This window comes from Gopherus evgoodei, chromosome 1 (assembly GCF_007399415.2).
Source record: "Gopherus evgoodei ecotype Sinaloan lineage chromosome 1, rGopEvg1_v1.p, whole genome shotgun sequence".
NCBI classification, from domain to species: domain Eukaryota; kingdom Metazoa; phylum Chordata; order Testudines; family Testudinidae; genus Gopherus; species Gopherus evgoodei.
In genome coordinates this window covers 215,002,988-215,018,761 of record NC_044322.1, presented here as the reverse complement: position 1 = coordinate 215,018,761, position 15,774 = coordinate 215,002,988, and the positions used below count along the sequence as shown (strand labels likewise).

At 41.1% G+C, this 15,774-nt stretch overlaps 1 protein-coding gene across 4 annotated transcripts in view; it reads left to right on the top strand.

The window, feature by feature from the left end:
• The window catches only part of CCDC58 (coiled-coil domain containing 58), a 66,974-nt gene that overhangs the window by 16,668 nt on the left and 34,532 nt on the right, over positions 1–15,774 (top strand). The window lies entirely within an intron of this gene.

Here is a 15,774-nt window from a genome sequence, read left to right as displayed (position 1 = left end):
GAAGTGGGTATTCACCCATGAAAGTTCATGCTCCAAAACGTCTGTTAGTCTATAAGGTGCCACAGGACTCTTTGCTGCTTTTACAGATCCAGACTAACATGGCTACCCCTCTGATACGTGAATCACTATGTAAGCCCCAAGGAGGCACATGAAGTTATCTGGTTGCCTCCTTGAGGGTCTTCCAGGCAGATTTGCCCTGAGCTGGGGTGGCAGGTGGGTGGAGAATGGCTGTGCCCTGGAAATGAGGGAAAAGCAGGATGAATGACACAGAAGTCACTCTAGAATGTGAGGGAGAAGAAGCTAGGAATGAAGAATGGATGCAAATTAGAAGACAAGAACAGACACATCTGAAGAAGCAGCAGGAACAAAGGGAACAAAGAGTAGGGTGGGAAACCACAGTATTGCCAGTGCTAAATCACTGAATAAGGAAGTAAATATAGTTGAAATGATTAGGAGAAGTAGTGGGACAATATTAAGAGCTAGAAGATTACAGGGTGGAGATTTGGTGATGCAGTGTGCCAGTAAAGAATTGGTTGAAAAACTGCTGAACACTAGAGTGCCAGCCACCCAAATGTATGATGGAAACGAGAAGTCACTGGAAATGATTGAAAGATGAAATTTAAAAAAAAAAACTATAGATGGGGACCAGGTGTTGTTCAGTAAGCAATTAATTTGAGGTGGGGGAGGAGAGTAAACCACTCACAGCTGTGAAAATAACGTGTCTAAACAATGTATTCCACCCCGTTTGAGATTTTAGGAGTGTCAAAAGTTTGAATATGTGACAGATGTGTGTAGAGGTAAAACAAAGTGTGGTGGTAAATGAGGAGGGGAGCATTCATATGAAAACTAGAAAGAGCAGAGCTAAAATATATCAACTGTGGGGATAACACAGTACAGTGTATGGAGGATACATGGTACCTAAACAGACTAGGAAGCTACGAAGAAGAATTATCAGCACGATATCTTGACTTACACAGAAGCTAAAAGCTGCTAAAAAATATTTAGAAACAAGTGAGGAAGGAGAAGAAAACCAGTAAGGGAAGGTACCTTTACTTCAATATAATGTCACAAAAGATATGCTATCTAATATAAGAGGAATAAAGAGAGATTTCTTGGAGAGAGAGAAATTTGTACTATTTATGGTAGAAGTAATAAACTGCACAAGGAGAACAGAAAGAATAAAGATTGTAATTAGGGCTATCAAGTGATTAAAAAAATTAATTGTGATTAATTGTGTGAATAAAAAATTAATTGTAACTAAATGCACTGTTAGTAATAGAATACCATTTATTTAAATAGTTTTGGATATTTTCTACATTTTCAAATATATTGATTTCAATTACAACACAGAATACAAAGTGTACAGTGCTCACTTTATTTTTGATTACACATATTTGCACTGTAAACTCCCCCTCCCAAGAAATAGTATTTTTAATTCACATAATACAAGTACTGTAGTGCAATCTCTTTATCATGAAAGTTGAACTTACAAATGTAGAATTATATACAAAAAAAATTGGACTAAAAAAATAAAACAATGTAAAACTTAAGAGCCTACATATCCACTCAGTCCTGCTACTTGTTCAGCCGATTGCTCAAACAAGTTTGTTTACATTTGCAGGAGATAATGCTGCTGACTTCTTGTTTACAGTGTCACCTGAAAATAAGAACAGGCATTCTCATGATACTGTTGTAGCTGGCATCGCAAGATATTTATGTGCCAGATCACTAAAGATTCATGAGTCCCTCCATGTTTCAACCACCATTCTGGAGGACATGCGTCTATGCTGATAATGCCTTCTGCTCAATAACAATCCAAAGAGGTGTGGACTGATGCACATTCATTATCTGAGTCAGATGTCACCAGCAGAAGGTTGATTTTCTCTTTTGGTGGTTTGGGTTCTGTGGTTTCCACACTGGAATGTTGCTTTTTTAACTCTTCTGAAACCATGTTGAATATCTCGTCTCTCTAAAATTTTGGAAGGCACTTCAGATTCATGAGTCAAGTGCTGTAGCAAGCATTAGAAATCTCACATTGGTACCTTCTTTGTGTTTTGTCAAATCTGCAGTGAAAGTGTTCTTAAAATGAACATGTGCTGGGTCATCATCTGAGACTGCTCTAACATGAAATATATGGCAGAATGCTGGTAAAATAGTAGGAGACATGCAGTTTTCCCCCAAGAAGTTCAGTCACAAATTTCATTAGCTCATTTTTTTTAAATGAGCATCATCAGGATGGAAGCATGTCCTCTGGAATGGTGGTTGAAGCATGAAGGAGCTTATAAATGTTTTGCATATCTGGCACGTAAAATACCTTGCAGTGCCGGCTACAAAAGTATCTGTTCTCACATTCAGGTGACCTTGTAAATAATAAGTGGGTAGTTTATCTCCCATAAGTCTAAACAAACTTGTTTTGTCTGAGCAATTGGTTGAATAAGAAGTAGGACTGAGTGGACTTGTAGGCTCTCAAGTTGTACATTATTTCATTTTTGAGTGCAGGTATGTAACAAACAATCTACATTTGTAAGTTGCATTTTCAGGATAAAGAAATTTGCACTACAGTACTTGTATGAGGTGAATTGAAAAATACTATTTCTTATGTTTATCATTTTACACTGCAAATATTTGTAATATAAAGTAAGCATTGCACACTTCTGTACACAATACATTCTGTGTTGTAATTGAAACCTACATATTTGAAAATGTAGAAAAAATTCACAAATATTTAATACACTTCAATTGGTATTCTTTTGACTAAAAGCATGTTTAATTGTGATAAATTTTTTTAAACACAATTTTAACTAATATGGTACTAACTTTTTTTTTTTGTTGGAATGCACAAAGCCCAATAAACCAAACTAAAAAAGACTATGAGGAGAGACTTACAAAGTTAGAGCTGATCGTCTTAGGAAACAGATGACTAAGGGGGGATATGATAAAAGTCTGTAAAATCACAGGTAAGTATGACTGGTTTTCATACTTTTAAGTGTTCAGAGAGTTTGCGCTTAGCCTGCCAGCATCACAACCACCACCTTTACAAAAGTATAGGATGCTGTTTTTTAGCTCTGGTAGACTAAACGGTATGAGACTTTGAAATTGTAACATTGTCTGTGGAAAAATACCTAAAAATTAAAACTTGGGGGAGGGATAGCTCAATGGTTTGAGCATTGGCCTGCTGAACTCAGGGTTGTGAGTTTAATCCTTGAGGGAGCCACTTAAGGATCTGGGGCAGAATCAGTACTTGGTCCTGCTAGTGAAGGCAGGGGGCTGGACTTGACCTTTCAAAGTCCCTTCCAGTTTTAGGAGATAGGATATCTCAATTAATTTAAAACTTAAAATAAATAATATTTAACAAAAAAAAAACCTGGAGTGCCTCATATTAAATTAGGACATTGATATAATAGGTATCACAGAAACTTGGTGGAATGAGGATAATCAATGGGACACAGTAATACCAGAGTACAAAATGTATCGAAGGACAGAACAGGTCATGCTGGTGGGGGAGTGGCACTGTATGTGAAAGAAAGTGTAGAGTCAAATTAAGTAAAAATCTTAAATGAACCAAACTGTACAATAGTATCTCTAGAGATATTAATTCTATGCTTGAAGAATAAGAATATAGCAGTAGGGATATCCTACTGACCACCTGACCAGGATGGTGACTGTGAAATGCTCAGGAAGATTAGAGAGGATATACAAATAAAAAAATAATAATGGGGGATTTCAACTATCCCCACTCTGATGGGTTGGACCCCTATACTGGGGTGCCATGTGATGCACTGGGGTCCCATTGAGCCCACCCGTTTCACCAGCCTGGGCTCCCTCACTCTGTCCTGCTGCACACACAGGTAGGGACACACCCAGCTGTAGAATCACACAAGAGTCTTCAATCAGCTCTGTATGGGAAGAATCAGCCTGGGAATTGCCCAGCACTCAGGTGCACACACCCTCTGGAGTGTGTCAAAGTTAGAATCAGGACTCACAATTTGTCAGACCACTCTGTTTATTAGCGCAGCGCTCCGCCAATAACATTCAGAATATGTGAGTGGCCATGCAAGGCCCAAACAGTCTTATTTATACAGATAAAAGATCGGGAATTAGACAAAGGGACAAAGAAAGCAAAACAGTAAAATTCACTTGGGGCACAGCCTGCATATCCTATTTCCTTACTAACTCTTATCGATCTAAGGCTAATGCTTCACCAATTGCCCTTAAACGGTGCAATTGTTCTATGTTAATGTCTGTATTCCTGACACCTGGTTGCAACATTCCAACAATTTTGCTTAAAGGTACAGACAACATTTTTTTAATCCTTTTTATTCTTACTATATAATTCATTCTACTTTCACAAGTGTAAACCAAAAATTATATGGTCTTTGTGCTGTACAGAGGTCTATACAGCATAAGCTCATGAAATTCTCTGCCCCCTCCCGCAATGTGGAGGAAGATATTCACAGCTCCCCTACCCCCAGTTTTGAATAGCACAAACTGGGTTTTAGAATAAACAAAAAACAAGTTTCTTAACTACAAAAGGTAGATTTTAAGTGATTACAAGGGGTAACAGAACAAAGCAGATTACTGAGCAAATAAAACAAAACATGCAAACTAAGTTTAATATACTAAAGAATAGTGGCTACAAATAATAACTTTTCACCCTAAATGTTGTTTTAAGCAGGTTGCAGAGTTTCTTGAAGGTAAACTGCATGGCTTTCAGCTTAAATCTCCAGGTATTCCTTTCACAGGCAAGATCTTTCTCACCTAGACTCCATCCCTACCCGCCCCCCCCATGCTTCCCCAGCTCAATTGCTTTGTTTCTTCAGGTGTTTTCAGCAGTCTTCCTTCTTGGGCAGGGAGGTACTGGAGAAGAACCAAGATTAACTCACTCCCCAGTCTTAAATAGGAAATGCCTACGGCGGGAACCCTTTGTTTCCTAGTTTAATGCCCATCCCCTTCCAGTGGAAAGATACCAGCAGCTCAGGATGGTATCCTGTACCAGGTGACATGATCACATGATCTTTCAATATTCAAGCAGCATCCCAGGAAGCTTCTCAGGAAGGTGGGAGGTTACTATCTTCAAAGTCCTATTGTCCTTCCTAATGGCCCACTCAGGCTGATTGCCTATTGTCTGGTGAGCGTTCCCCAGATGCAAGCACTTTTGTAATTGATACACAGTCCATATTCCTAACTTCAGATACAGAAATGATACATGCTTTCAAATAGGATAATCACATCCAGTAAATCATAACCTTTCCAATGATACCTCACATGACCCATCTTGCATTAAACATATATTAGTTATGCCATATTCATATCATAACAATATTTCTCTGAAGAATATGGGGCATAATGTCACACCCATATTGACTGGGCACATGTCACCTCAGAACAAGATGTACCAAATGACTGGAGGATAGCTAATGTGATGCCAATTTTTAAAAAGGGCACGAGAGGTGATCCTGGCAATTACAGGCCAGTAAGCCTAACTTCAGTACCTGGCAAACTGATTGAAACTATAGTAAAGAACAGAATGTTAAGACATGTAAATGAACATAATTTGTTGGGGAAGAGTCAACATGATTTTTGTAAAGGGAAATCATGCCTCACTGATCTACCAGAATTCTTTGATGGGGTCAACAAACATGTGGACAAGAGGATCCAGTGGATATAGTGTACTTAGATTTTCAAAAAGCCTTTGACAAAGTCCCTCATCAAATGCTCTTGAGCAAAGTTGGCTGTCATGGAATAAGAAGGAAAGTCCTCCTATGGATCAGTAACTGGTTAATAGGTAGGAAACAAAGGGAGGGAATAAATGGCCAGTTTTCAGAATAGACAGAGATAACTAGTGGTGTCCCCAGGGGTCTGTTCTGGGACTAGTCCTATTCAACATATTCATAAATGATGTGGAAAAAGGGGTAAACAGTGAGGTGGCAAAATTTGCCAATGATACAGAACTACTCAAGATAGTTAAGTCCAAAGCAGACTGCGAAGAGCTATGAAGGGATCTCACAAAACTGGATGACTGCACAACAAAATGGCAGATGAAATTCAATGTTGATAAATGCAAAGTAATGCACATTGAAAAATATAATCCCAACTATACATATAAAATGATGGGGTCTAAATTAGCTGTCACCACTCAAGAAATATCTTGGAGTCATTGTGGATAGTTCTCTGAAAACATCCACTGAACGTGCAGTGGCAATCAAGAAAGATGATAATGTTGGGAATCATTCGGAAAGGGATAGATCAGGGGTGGGCAAACTTTTTGACCTAAGGGCCGCATCGGGTTTCCATAATTGTATGGAGGGGTGGTTAGGGGAGGCTGTGTCTCCCCAAACAGCAAGGCATGGCTTGGCCCCCGACCCCTATCCAACTTCCCCTGCATCTCACTCTCTGAAAGCCCCCCTGGGACTCCTGCCCCATCCACCACCCTCTGCTCCCTGTCCCCTGACTGCCCCCTCACTGCATCCAACCCCCCACCTCCTTCCTGACTGCCCCCCAGGACCTCTGCCCCCATTCAACCACCCCTGTTCCCCACCCTCTGACCGCCCTGACCCCTATCCACACCCCTGCCCCCCAACCACCACCCAGAACTCCCCTGCCCTCTTACCGCGCTGCCTGGAGCACTGCTGGCTGGCGGCACTACAGCCGCGCCACCCAGAGCACTGTGTCAGGCCCCGGCTCTGCAGCTGCGCTCCCCGGCCGCCTGGAGCATTGCCTTGGCAGCACAATGAGCTGAGGCTGCGGGAGAGGGGGAACAGCAGGGAAGGGGCTGGGGCAAGCATCCTGGGCCAGTAGCTCAGGGGCTGGACAGGAGGATATGGCCCATGGGCTGTAGTTTGCCCACCTCTGGGATAGATAATAAGACGGAAAATATCATATTGCTTCTACATAAACCATGGTATACCCACATCTTGAATACTGCATGCAGATGTGGCTCCGGCTCAAAAAAATTATATTGGAATTGGTAAAGATTCAGAAAAGGGCAACAGAAATGTTTAGGGATATGGAACAGCTTCCATATGAGGAGACATTAAAAAGACTGGGACTTTTCAGCTTGGAAAAGGGATGACTAACGGGGGATATGATTGAAGTCTATAAAATCATGACTGGTGTGGAGAAAGTAAATAAGGAAGTGCTATTTACTCCTCATAACACAAGAACTAGGGGTCACCAAAGGAAATGAATAGGCAGCAGATTTAAAACAAACAAAAGGAAGTATTTCTTCACACAATGTACAGTCAACCTCTGGAACTCTTTGCCAGAGGATATTGTGAAGGCCAAAACTATAAGAGGGTTAAAAAGAGAACTAGATAAATTCATGGAGTATAGGTCCATCAATAGCTATTAGCCAGGATGGGCAGAGATGGTGTCCCTAGCCTCTGTTTGCTGGAAACTGGGGATGGATGACGGGATGGATCACTTGATGATTACCTGTTCTGTTCATTCCCTCTGGGGCACCTGGCATTGGCCACAGTTGGTAGACAGGATACTGGGCTAAATGGACCTTTGGTCTGACCCAATATGACCGTTCTTATGTTCTTATGACTGAAGATTAGGTCCAGAATGTGACCAACTCTGTGGGTTGAACTAGAGATGCCCTCTAAAAGTCCCAGGGAGCCAAATGAGGAGATCAGTGACTGGGCTTTTGTAGCTGTAGCCTTTTTGACATGCATGTTGAAAGATCCCAGGCAGGGCTGCCGTCAGGATTTATGGTGCCCTAGGCGGGATTATTAAACTGGTGCCCCTATGCCTGTCTTGCTCACAAACATAAGGTTACACTATTGGAAAACTTGCCACATGCATATTATTAAAACCAGTTTAACTTAATTAAGCACACTGTAATGCTGATGGACTGGCACTAAGGTAGCACTACAGAAAAAATTCTGATTTGACAGAATGATGCAAATAATATAATTTTTTTAATTTGTCAACATTTTATTGGAAATTTATATGAAGAGGTATTGAAACAAGGATTTGTTTTTAATTCAAAGCAATCTTTCTGGCTTTTTTGGCTGCAAAATCAGTAATAACATCATCGTATGACAAAGACAAAGTGATGTCTTGTTTGATTGCAAGAATAGCAAGACCAGTCAAGTGTTCCTGACTCCTTGTAGAGCTGAGATAGTTTTTAATGAGCTTTAGTTTTGAGAAACTCCGTTCTCCTGATGCTACTGTAACAGGAATTGTCAGTAGAATACGAGTGACAACTTACACATTAGGATATATGTCAACAAGTTTGCTGGTATGAATAAACTCTACAATGTCCATCATCGATTTTGCATGTGGCAACATTGATGACAGTGTACTCAATTCTTCATACAGTTCAAGTTCATTTAAATCAAAACGATTGCTGTGCTTCAGGAGGCTCTCTAGGTCAGGGGTCCCCAACGCAGTGCCCGAGGGTGCCATGGTGCCCACAGGGACCTCTCAGTGCACCTGCGTACTGAATGACACCACTTGCCACCAATAAGCAGCATCATCCAGAGGCGTCGCCGCTGAAATGCCACCGAATTTCGGCGGCATTTTGGCGGATGCTCGTCCACTGCTACAGTCCTTCGTTTGGTGACTGCCAGATGAAAAAGCTTGGGGACCACTGCTCTAGGTTCTTGCACTTTGTCATTAGTAGTTCTTGTTTTCCTATTTCATTGAATTTAGTCCCGCTCAACCCAGTGCCAGCTGAGTGAATGGAACCTCAGGCCAACAGCAGGTTGAGTGGCTCAGCCAGGGTATCAGCCACCGGCCTGCTCAGCTCGGTGCCAGCCTGGGGTTCCTTGGGTGTCCCCAGGCCAGCAGTGGGTGCTGAGTGGGGCCAGTGGCCATTACCCTGGGTGTCAATGGGACAGCAGCTGAAACCCCAGAGTAGCGGCGTGCTGAGCCGCTCAGCCTATCGCCGCATGCATCAAAAATCAGCTCACATGCCATCTTTGGCACATGTGCCGTAGGTTGCTGACCCCTGCTCTATACACTAGTAAGGAGATGAGCATATTACAGTTGTTGGAGGGCTCTATTTAGCAGTAACAGGGTTATAGGAAAGTCAGTCAACATTTTTTGTTTCTCTGATGAAAACTGGCCCACTCCCTTCCCCATACCAAACTTGTCACAAATAATTGTCAACAACTTAATTTTCTGTTTTTGGCTAAGATATTGATTTTTTTTTTAAAAAAATTGAGATTGAATTCAGGATTGTTAGCAAGCATTTTTGGTGAACAAATTTGTAAAATGACAATCTAAATGGCAACACAGTACTGCTTTCATGCTTGGCTCACCCCCCAGCCTACTGGTCCAACAGCTGCAGTAGAGGAGGAGATAGGTGGAAAACTGCAGGACCCCAAAATCCACCTCTTGGGGTGCAGAGTGGCAACAGCAGCAGCAAACCCTCAGGTTCGATCACACACCAAGGGGCACCACCGCCAGCCCAATAGACCATGGTGAAGTTAGCACAGCATCTGATCTCAGGGACGGGGCACCCATGGAGCCACAGCAGCTCATCCTGCCCTGTGCAGCTCCCCCCGGATGAGATGGATCACTGCCAGCCCGGGGGAGAGACACGCTCCCCAGCTAGGGTGACCAGATCCTGATGTCCTGATTTTATAGGGCCAGTCTTGATATTTGGGCTTTGTCTTATATAGGTACCAATTACCCCCACCCAGGGTGACCAGACAGCAAATGTGAAAAATCAGGATGGGAGTGGGGGGGAATAGGAGCCTATATAAGAAAAAAACCCCAAAATCAGGACTGTCCCTATAAAATCGGGACATCTGGTCACCCTACAGGTGATTTCCTTCCCCTACCCCTTCCCAGAGACCCCAGCAGCCAATCCCCTCCCTCAGACTGTGCTGCGTTCAGCTCTCTCTAGGACCCAGCATCCCTGCTCTTACATTCTTCACTGCTTCCCGTCTGTCCGGGCTCCCAGCAGAGCGGTGCCCTAGGCGGCTGCCTGTTCTGCCTGTGGCTAAGGACGGCCCTGATCCCAGGATGGGATTGCTTGTTACAGTAGGGAACAGGGCTCAGCAACACTGGAGCTCACTTCCCACCTGCAGGGGCGAGGAAGGGATCCCTCCTTCACAAATATAGTATCTCTAATTTTTTCTTCAAAATTGCCTTCCTCACAAGCATCAGGTAAAGCCACGGCTGGAGAGGAGACATGGGGGGAACAGAGTGAAGGCTCTGACGTAGCATTGATCAGTCTCAGGTGCTTGGCTGGCTGCTGCTTGCTCACATGCTCAGGGTCTAACTGATCGCTATATGTTGAGTCAGGAAGGAATCTTCCCTCAGGTCAGATTGTCAGTGATCTTGAGAGTTTTTCACCTTTCTCTGCAGAGTGTGGGTGCAGATCATGTGCCAGAATTATCTGGATATGTGTCACTCAGTCATTTCCCTGCCATTGCACTGGTACATTTCAGTTCTTCCTATGGCACATAATAGTCTAGTTTCCTGTGTGCTGTAAACTTTTGTCTAATTTCGGTTGTTGGGTTTAGCATGTGGTTGGTGGTCTGGGATATACAGGAGATCAGACTAGATGATCTGGTTGTCCCTTCTGGCCTTGAACTCTGTCAAGTCTGGTTTATTCCACTACCATTATTAACAAGGTATCAGTAAGTTCTTTCTGAAATATTTTAATCTGTGGTGGTCTGTAAATGAGTATCAAATCTGTCAGCTTTGGCTCTGATTTCTGTTGAGATGACAGCTTTCAGTTGGTTTATTAGAAAAGATTTCAGATACTTTATAACTTTTTATTTTTTGTAATTTGTTCCTGAGTTGAAACTGTTCATTAAATGAAAACACCAATGTAATAAAGTAGTTTGTTGGTGCTATTTATATCCAAGTGTTTACTCATGGCCAGAAAGTAATTTCCTAGACCCCATAAAGATTAGGACACATTATACAAGATAGTACCACAACTATGAGGCAACGCAGTCCGCAGTTTACCACACAATTTCAGGTGCATATTCTGTTTAATTTATATTTTGTTTAAAGATTCTGTGAGTAGCTATAATACAATGAAAGGGCCAGTGCACATCTTAAAACATGAGTTTTCAAAGTGTATGCAGCCATGTAAAATGCAATCTCATCTTAACCAAATGCAATTGTTTATGTAACCACAGTCAGTAATTTGAAAAGTTTAATAGACTATTGAAACTCTGCTCTCAATATACCAGCAACCAGCACTCCCTGGATTGAAGTGCCACCCTGAGCACAGTGTGTTTATGTCTTCACTGCAGAGTTAGCCTGAATGATCCACACCTGAGTTAGCCTCACCTGATAGTGAACAGCCTCACTGCAAAGCCCTCCCTGAATGATTGGTCTTTACTGGTGCTTCACTCTCTTGTGTGTGATGCCAGGATTTCTGGCATATCCCATAGTTCTTTATGCTGCAGTGAGCCACTCTGATTCTTTACCAATGAATTGTGGGAGAACTTATTTGTCCTTCTGAGCATACAGGGTGAAATGTGGGAAGGCACTGGGGTTATAAGCACTCAAATTGTTTAGACTGTCCTCACTGTAAAGTGGGTGGGTTACTAGCCTGAATAAAAGCAGCATCTGGGGTCTAACCCATACCTCCAGCTGTGCCAGATCTTTATGTGTGGATGGGAGGTGGTTTAGGGGACAACACTTGGGTAAGAACCTGGGCTAACTTTTCAGTGAAGACAGACTTTGTTGGAGTGTTTGAATAGGAGTCTTGAGTTGGAGTCATGGTGGACACAGAAAATGCTGTCTTTTAACCTTAACTTTGCTCACAGAGAAGTGTATCCAGAAGAGCTGGGAACACACCTGTTCCTTACCCATCCCTAACCAAAACTGCTACTCTGTATGTTCAGAGTTAAGTTATATCAGACTGTTCACCAGTAGTCTGGATCCAATGACCAGAGAATTCTAGGCTTTCCCAATCACAAAATAATTAAAGCTATAGTGGAGTTAGTGGAACGGAAAATTTCCTTCGTCTTAGCAGTATTTCAAAAATATTGGATTCTCTTATGGGGGGAGGGGTAGCTCAGTGGTTTGATCACTGACCTGCTAAGTCCAGGTTGTGAGCTCAGCCCTTGAGGGGACCGTTGTAGGGATCTGGGGCACAAATCTGTCAGGGACAGTACTTGGTCCTGCTGCAAAGGCGGGGGACTGGACTCAATTACCTTTCAAAATTCCTTCCAGCTCTATGAGTTAGAAATACCTCCACATTCCTTATAAAGCTTGAACAAATAGTTAAGGCTGTAAGAAAATCACAGACCGCAATTTTGTTGGGGAAACTTCAACTTTTAAAGCACACTAACTTTTTGTAGTTACTGCAAATTTGAATGATGTTGCAACCTTGTGCATAAAGTTACAATGCCACTCACTCAAATTTGGGCTTGAAGTTTTGCACCAGTGTGGCTGTGCAATCCAATGGGTTTTGCCTGCCCTTCCACCACATAGCATTCCTTTAGGTTTCATGGTTAGTTGCTGCCGTTCTTTTAGGATCCAAAATGTGTCTCAGGGTACTAACAAACAAAAGTTGTTGTTACCTTTAAGGTACTTTTATAAAATATCACTAAGTATGTAGAGATAAGCATTTTGGTTATGTTAGTGTATTTCATTCCAGTCAGAAGTGACCAATTTTGCAGTTATGTCCCAGTATGCATACACATTCCTTCCAATGCCTTTGTAAATGTAAGTTATTTACTATTTCTGACTCTCAGTGAAAGAAATTATTAAAAAACGTGGAATAACGAAAGGGATAATATAATGCCTCATGAGGTTAGGCAGAGTTTCTTTATGACACATGTTTAGCTATGCTAAAGTATGAAAACTAAAAACAAATAAAAAACAGAATCACTAAATAAAGATTTCAAGCATTTGTTAAAATGTCCCTAAAATCCAGACCCATTCTCTTAACCTTGTACTCTTTTTTTCCCCTACGTTACCTTTAAAATTCGGGGCTAGTGTGTATGTGTATTTCATGATTTTTAATTTCTTTTTTATATTTTGCTAAATGTGCCAAATAAGTTACTCATGCAAAATGTTTACTAAAGCATTTAAGGCACACTGAATTTTAAGAACATTTTGTTTATATATATTGCCTTTCAAATACTAAATTAGAGGTTTCTCTCCACTGCTGTTTTTGTTATTAATTAAATCCAAATTACTCATTTTAATTAAACTACATTTCATACTTTATATTTTGAAAGAGTTAAATTTTACCTGAAAACAAGGGCATAGTTTGTGGGGAATAAAGTAAAAGTGGTGTTAGCTCTTTTTAGTTTAAACTAGGCCTGCATTTAGTCTTGTACATGGTGTAGCCCATAGGGCTAGCTTGCCTTTGCTATATTCACTGTCTTGCCTTCATTATATTTAGCTGCTTTCTTTATATTCAGCTGTAATGCAAGTAACCTACAGGCCTATATCCTATAAGACATTAGCTGAAGCATAAGTTATCATAAGAGGGGTTAAGTAGGCCAGAACCCTTGGCATAGATTAACAATTACCGTTAGATTTTGGGAACTAAGGGCATGTCTTCACTAGCAATGTTATAGTTGCGGCACCTCCACGAGGGGAAAAAAAGCCACCTCCATGAGGGGAGTAGCTACCAGTGCTGGTACACTGTCTACATTGCCACTTTACAGCGCTGAAACTTGCATCACTCAGGGGGGTGTTTCTTCACAACCCTGAGCAAGAAAGTTGCAGCGCTGTTACGTGGCCGTGTAGACAAAGCCTAAGAAGAGCTGCTCAATAGTAGGAGTTAGAATGTTCCAGTAAGTGCTACTGCAAGGAACATGGATGTAATAACCGCAAATATGCTTAAACAAGGGGCGATGGGTATGATCATGAGCTGAAATGGTAGTTACATGTATTAATATAGTAACATGTAGAAGAAAGACACCTCAACATTGGTAGGATGAGGAAATACAAATAAGGAAAAGGGGAGAAACCTCTACTGAATATGCATTAGACATAGTGGTGTCAGCATTACAGATTATAAAAGTTACATCCAAGCCTGTGGGCAGTAGGAAAGAGAGATATAGCCCTTGGGAGGTGCCAGAATGATGGCCACTGATGATGAGGGGGAAGGTGATGGTGATGAGGAAGATGGTAGCTCACATTTCAGGTTGCCCTGCAAGGGATGGTGTGAGTAGACGGATGTTCAAATGTACATTCTGTAGTCTCTCTATCTACCTTGATGGGATGGAGTGTTTGTGACTTTGCTAAATATATTAATAAACTGTTTGTAAATATAGAAGAGTTCCTACAGTGTAAGCGTTGCAACTGTGCACACAGGTTCCCAACTATATAGTAATTTTAATAATACTGGGCCTGATCTTGAGACAAGGATCTGCCTACTATCAAAGTAACAATGGGGAATTCTTACGTAATCAACATAATTAATACTAGGACTGTCGATTAATCTCAGTTAACTCATACGATTAACTAAAAAACATTAATCATGATTACAATAATAAATCACAATTAATAGCAGTTTTAGTCACACTGTTAAATAATAGAATACCAATTGAAAAGTATTAAATATTTTTGGATGTTTTACTACATTTTTAAATATACTGCTTTCAATTACAACACAAAATACAAAGTTGACAGTGCTCACTTTATATTATTATTTATTACAAATATTTGCACTGTAAAAATGGCAAACAAAAGAAATCGTATTTTTCAATTCACCTCATACAACTGTAGTGCAATCTCTTTATCGTGTAAGTGCAACTTACAAATGTAGATTTTTGTTATGACATAACTGCACTCAAAAACAAAATAATGTAAAACTTTAGAGCCTACAAGTCCACTCGGTCCTACTTCTTGCTCGGTCAATCGTTAAGACTAAGAAAATTGTTTACGTTTACAAGAGATAATACTGCCCACTTCTTATTTACAATGTCACCTGAAAGTGAGAACAGGTATTTGCATGGGACTTTTGTAGTCGTCATTGCACGGTATTATTGTGGAAAATTGACCACACGGTTGATTTTGGATCAGACAGCCTGAGTCTCCTTTATTGATCAATCAAACATGCATGGATGGGGGAGTTAGCTAAGGCAGCCAAACCCACCCGACAGATAAAATACTAGAGATTATATAGGATAAAATCACAAAAATTACATATACTTCCTTAAACTTTTACATCCATATAAGGAATAAAGCAAAGCAAGCCTTTTCTGTTTTTCCTTACATTTGCCCTTTGCGGTTTCTTGCTCTGTCACCTGGTATCTATTAATCTTAGTCTGTTACAAAGGTTAATTCTACTTTTATAGTTTCTACAGTTAGTTCTGCTTTTATGATTTCTGTCTATCCTTCTCCTTTTACCCACTCCCTGCACTTTCCTCCTTCCTCCAGGCCACACATACAGTTCACCTGAGCATACATACAGTTCGCTTGACCAAAGTTTAGCCAAAGTTTAGGCCTTAGGCTATTTCCTCCACAATTTCCCCCCTTTGGCGCCTCTTTGATGCCATTTTTGGCCTAAACTTCCACATTCATGAGCCCACTGATTTCTTTCCCTTCCTTTTTCTTTTTCTCATCCCAACTTTTGTCAAAAATTACATTAACAATTATCAATGCCACTTGCTCCCTTGCGCTGGGCCTAGCAAAAAAATTACATGCACAGCAATGGTTTTTTTGCAACAGCAATAACAGAGGCATAATCTCAAACCAACCAACATCACTACAAGTATTAGTCCACTTATGGTGACGATACAATGGGGTTCGTGCACAATTTTGGTTAGCGCACACAACACATCTTGACTAGTTCACAAAGAAGACAGTCTATAGGCTGTTTAAAAGGCATCC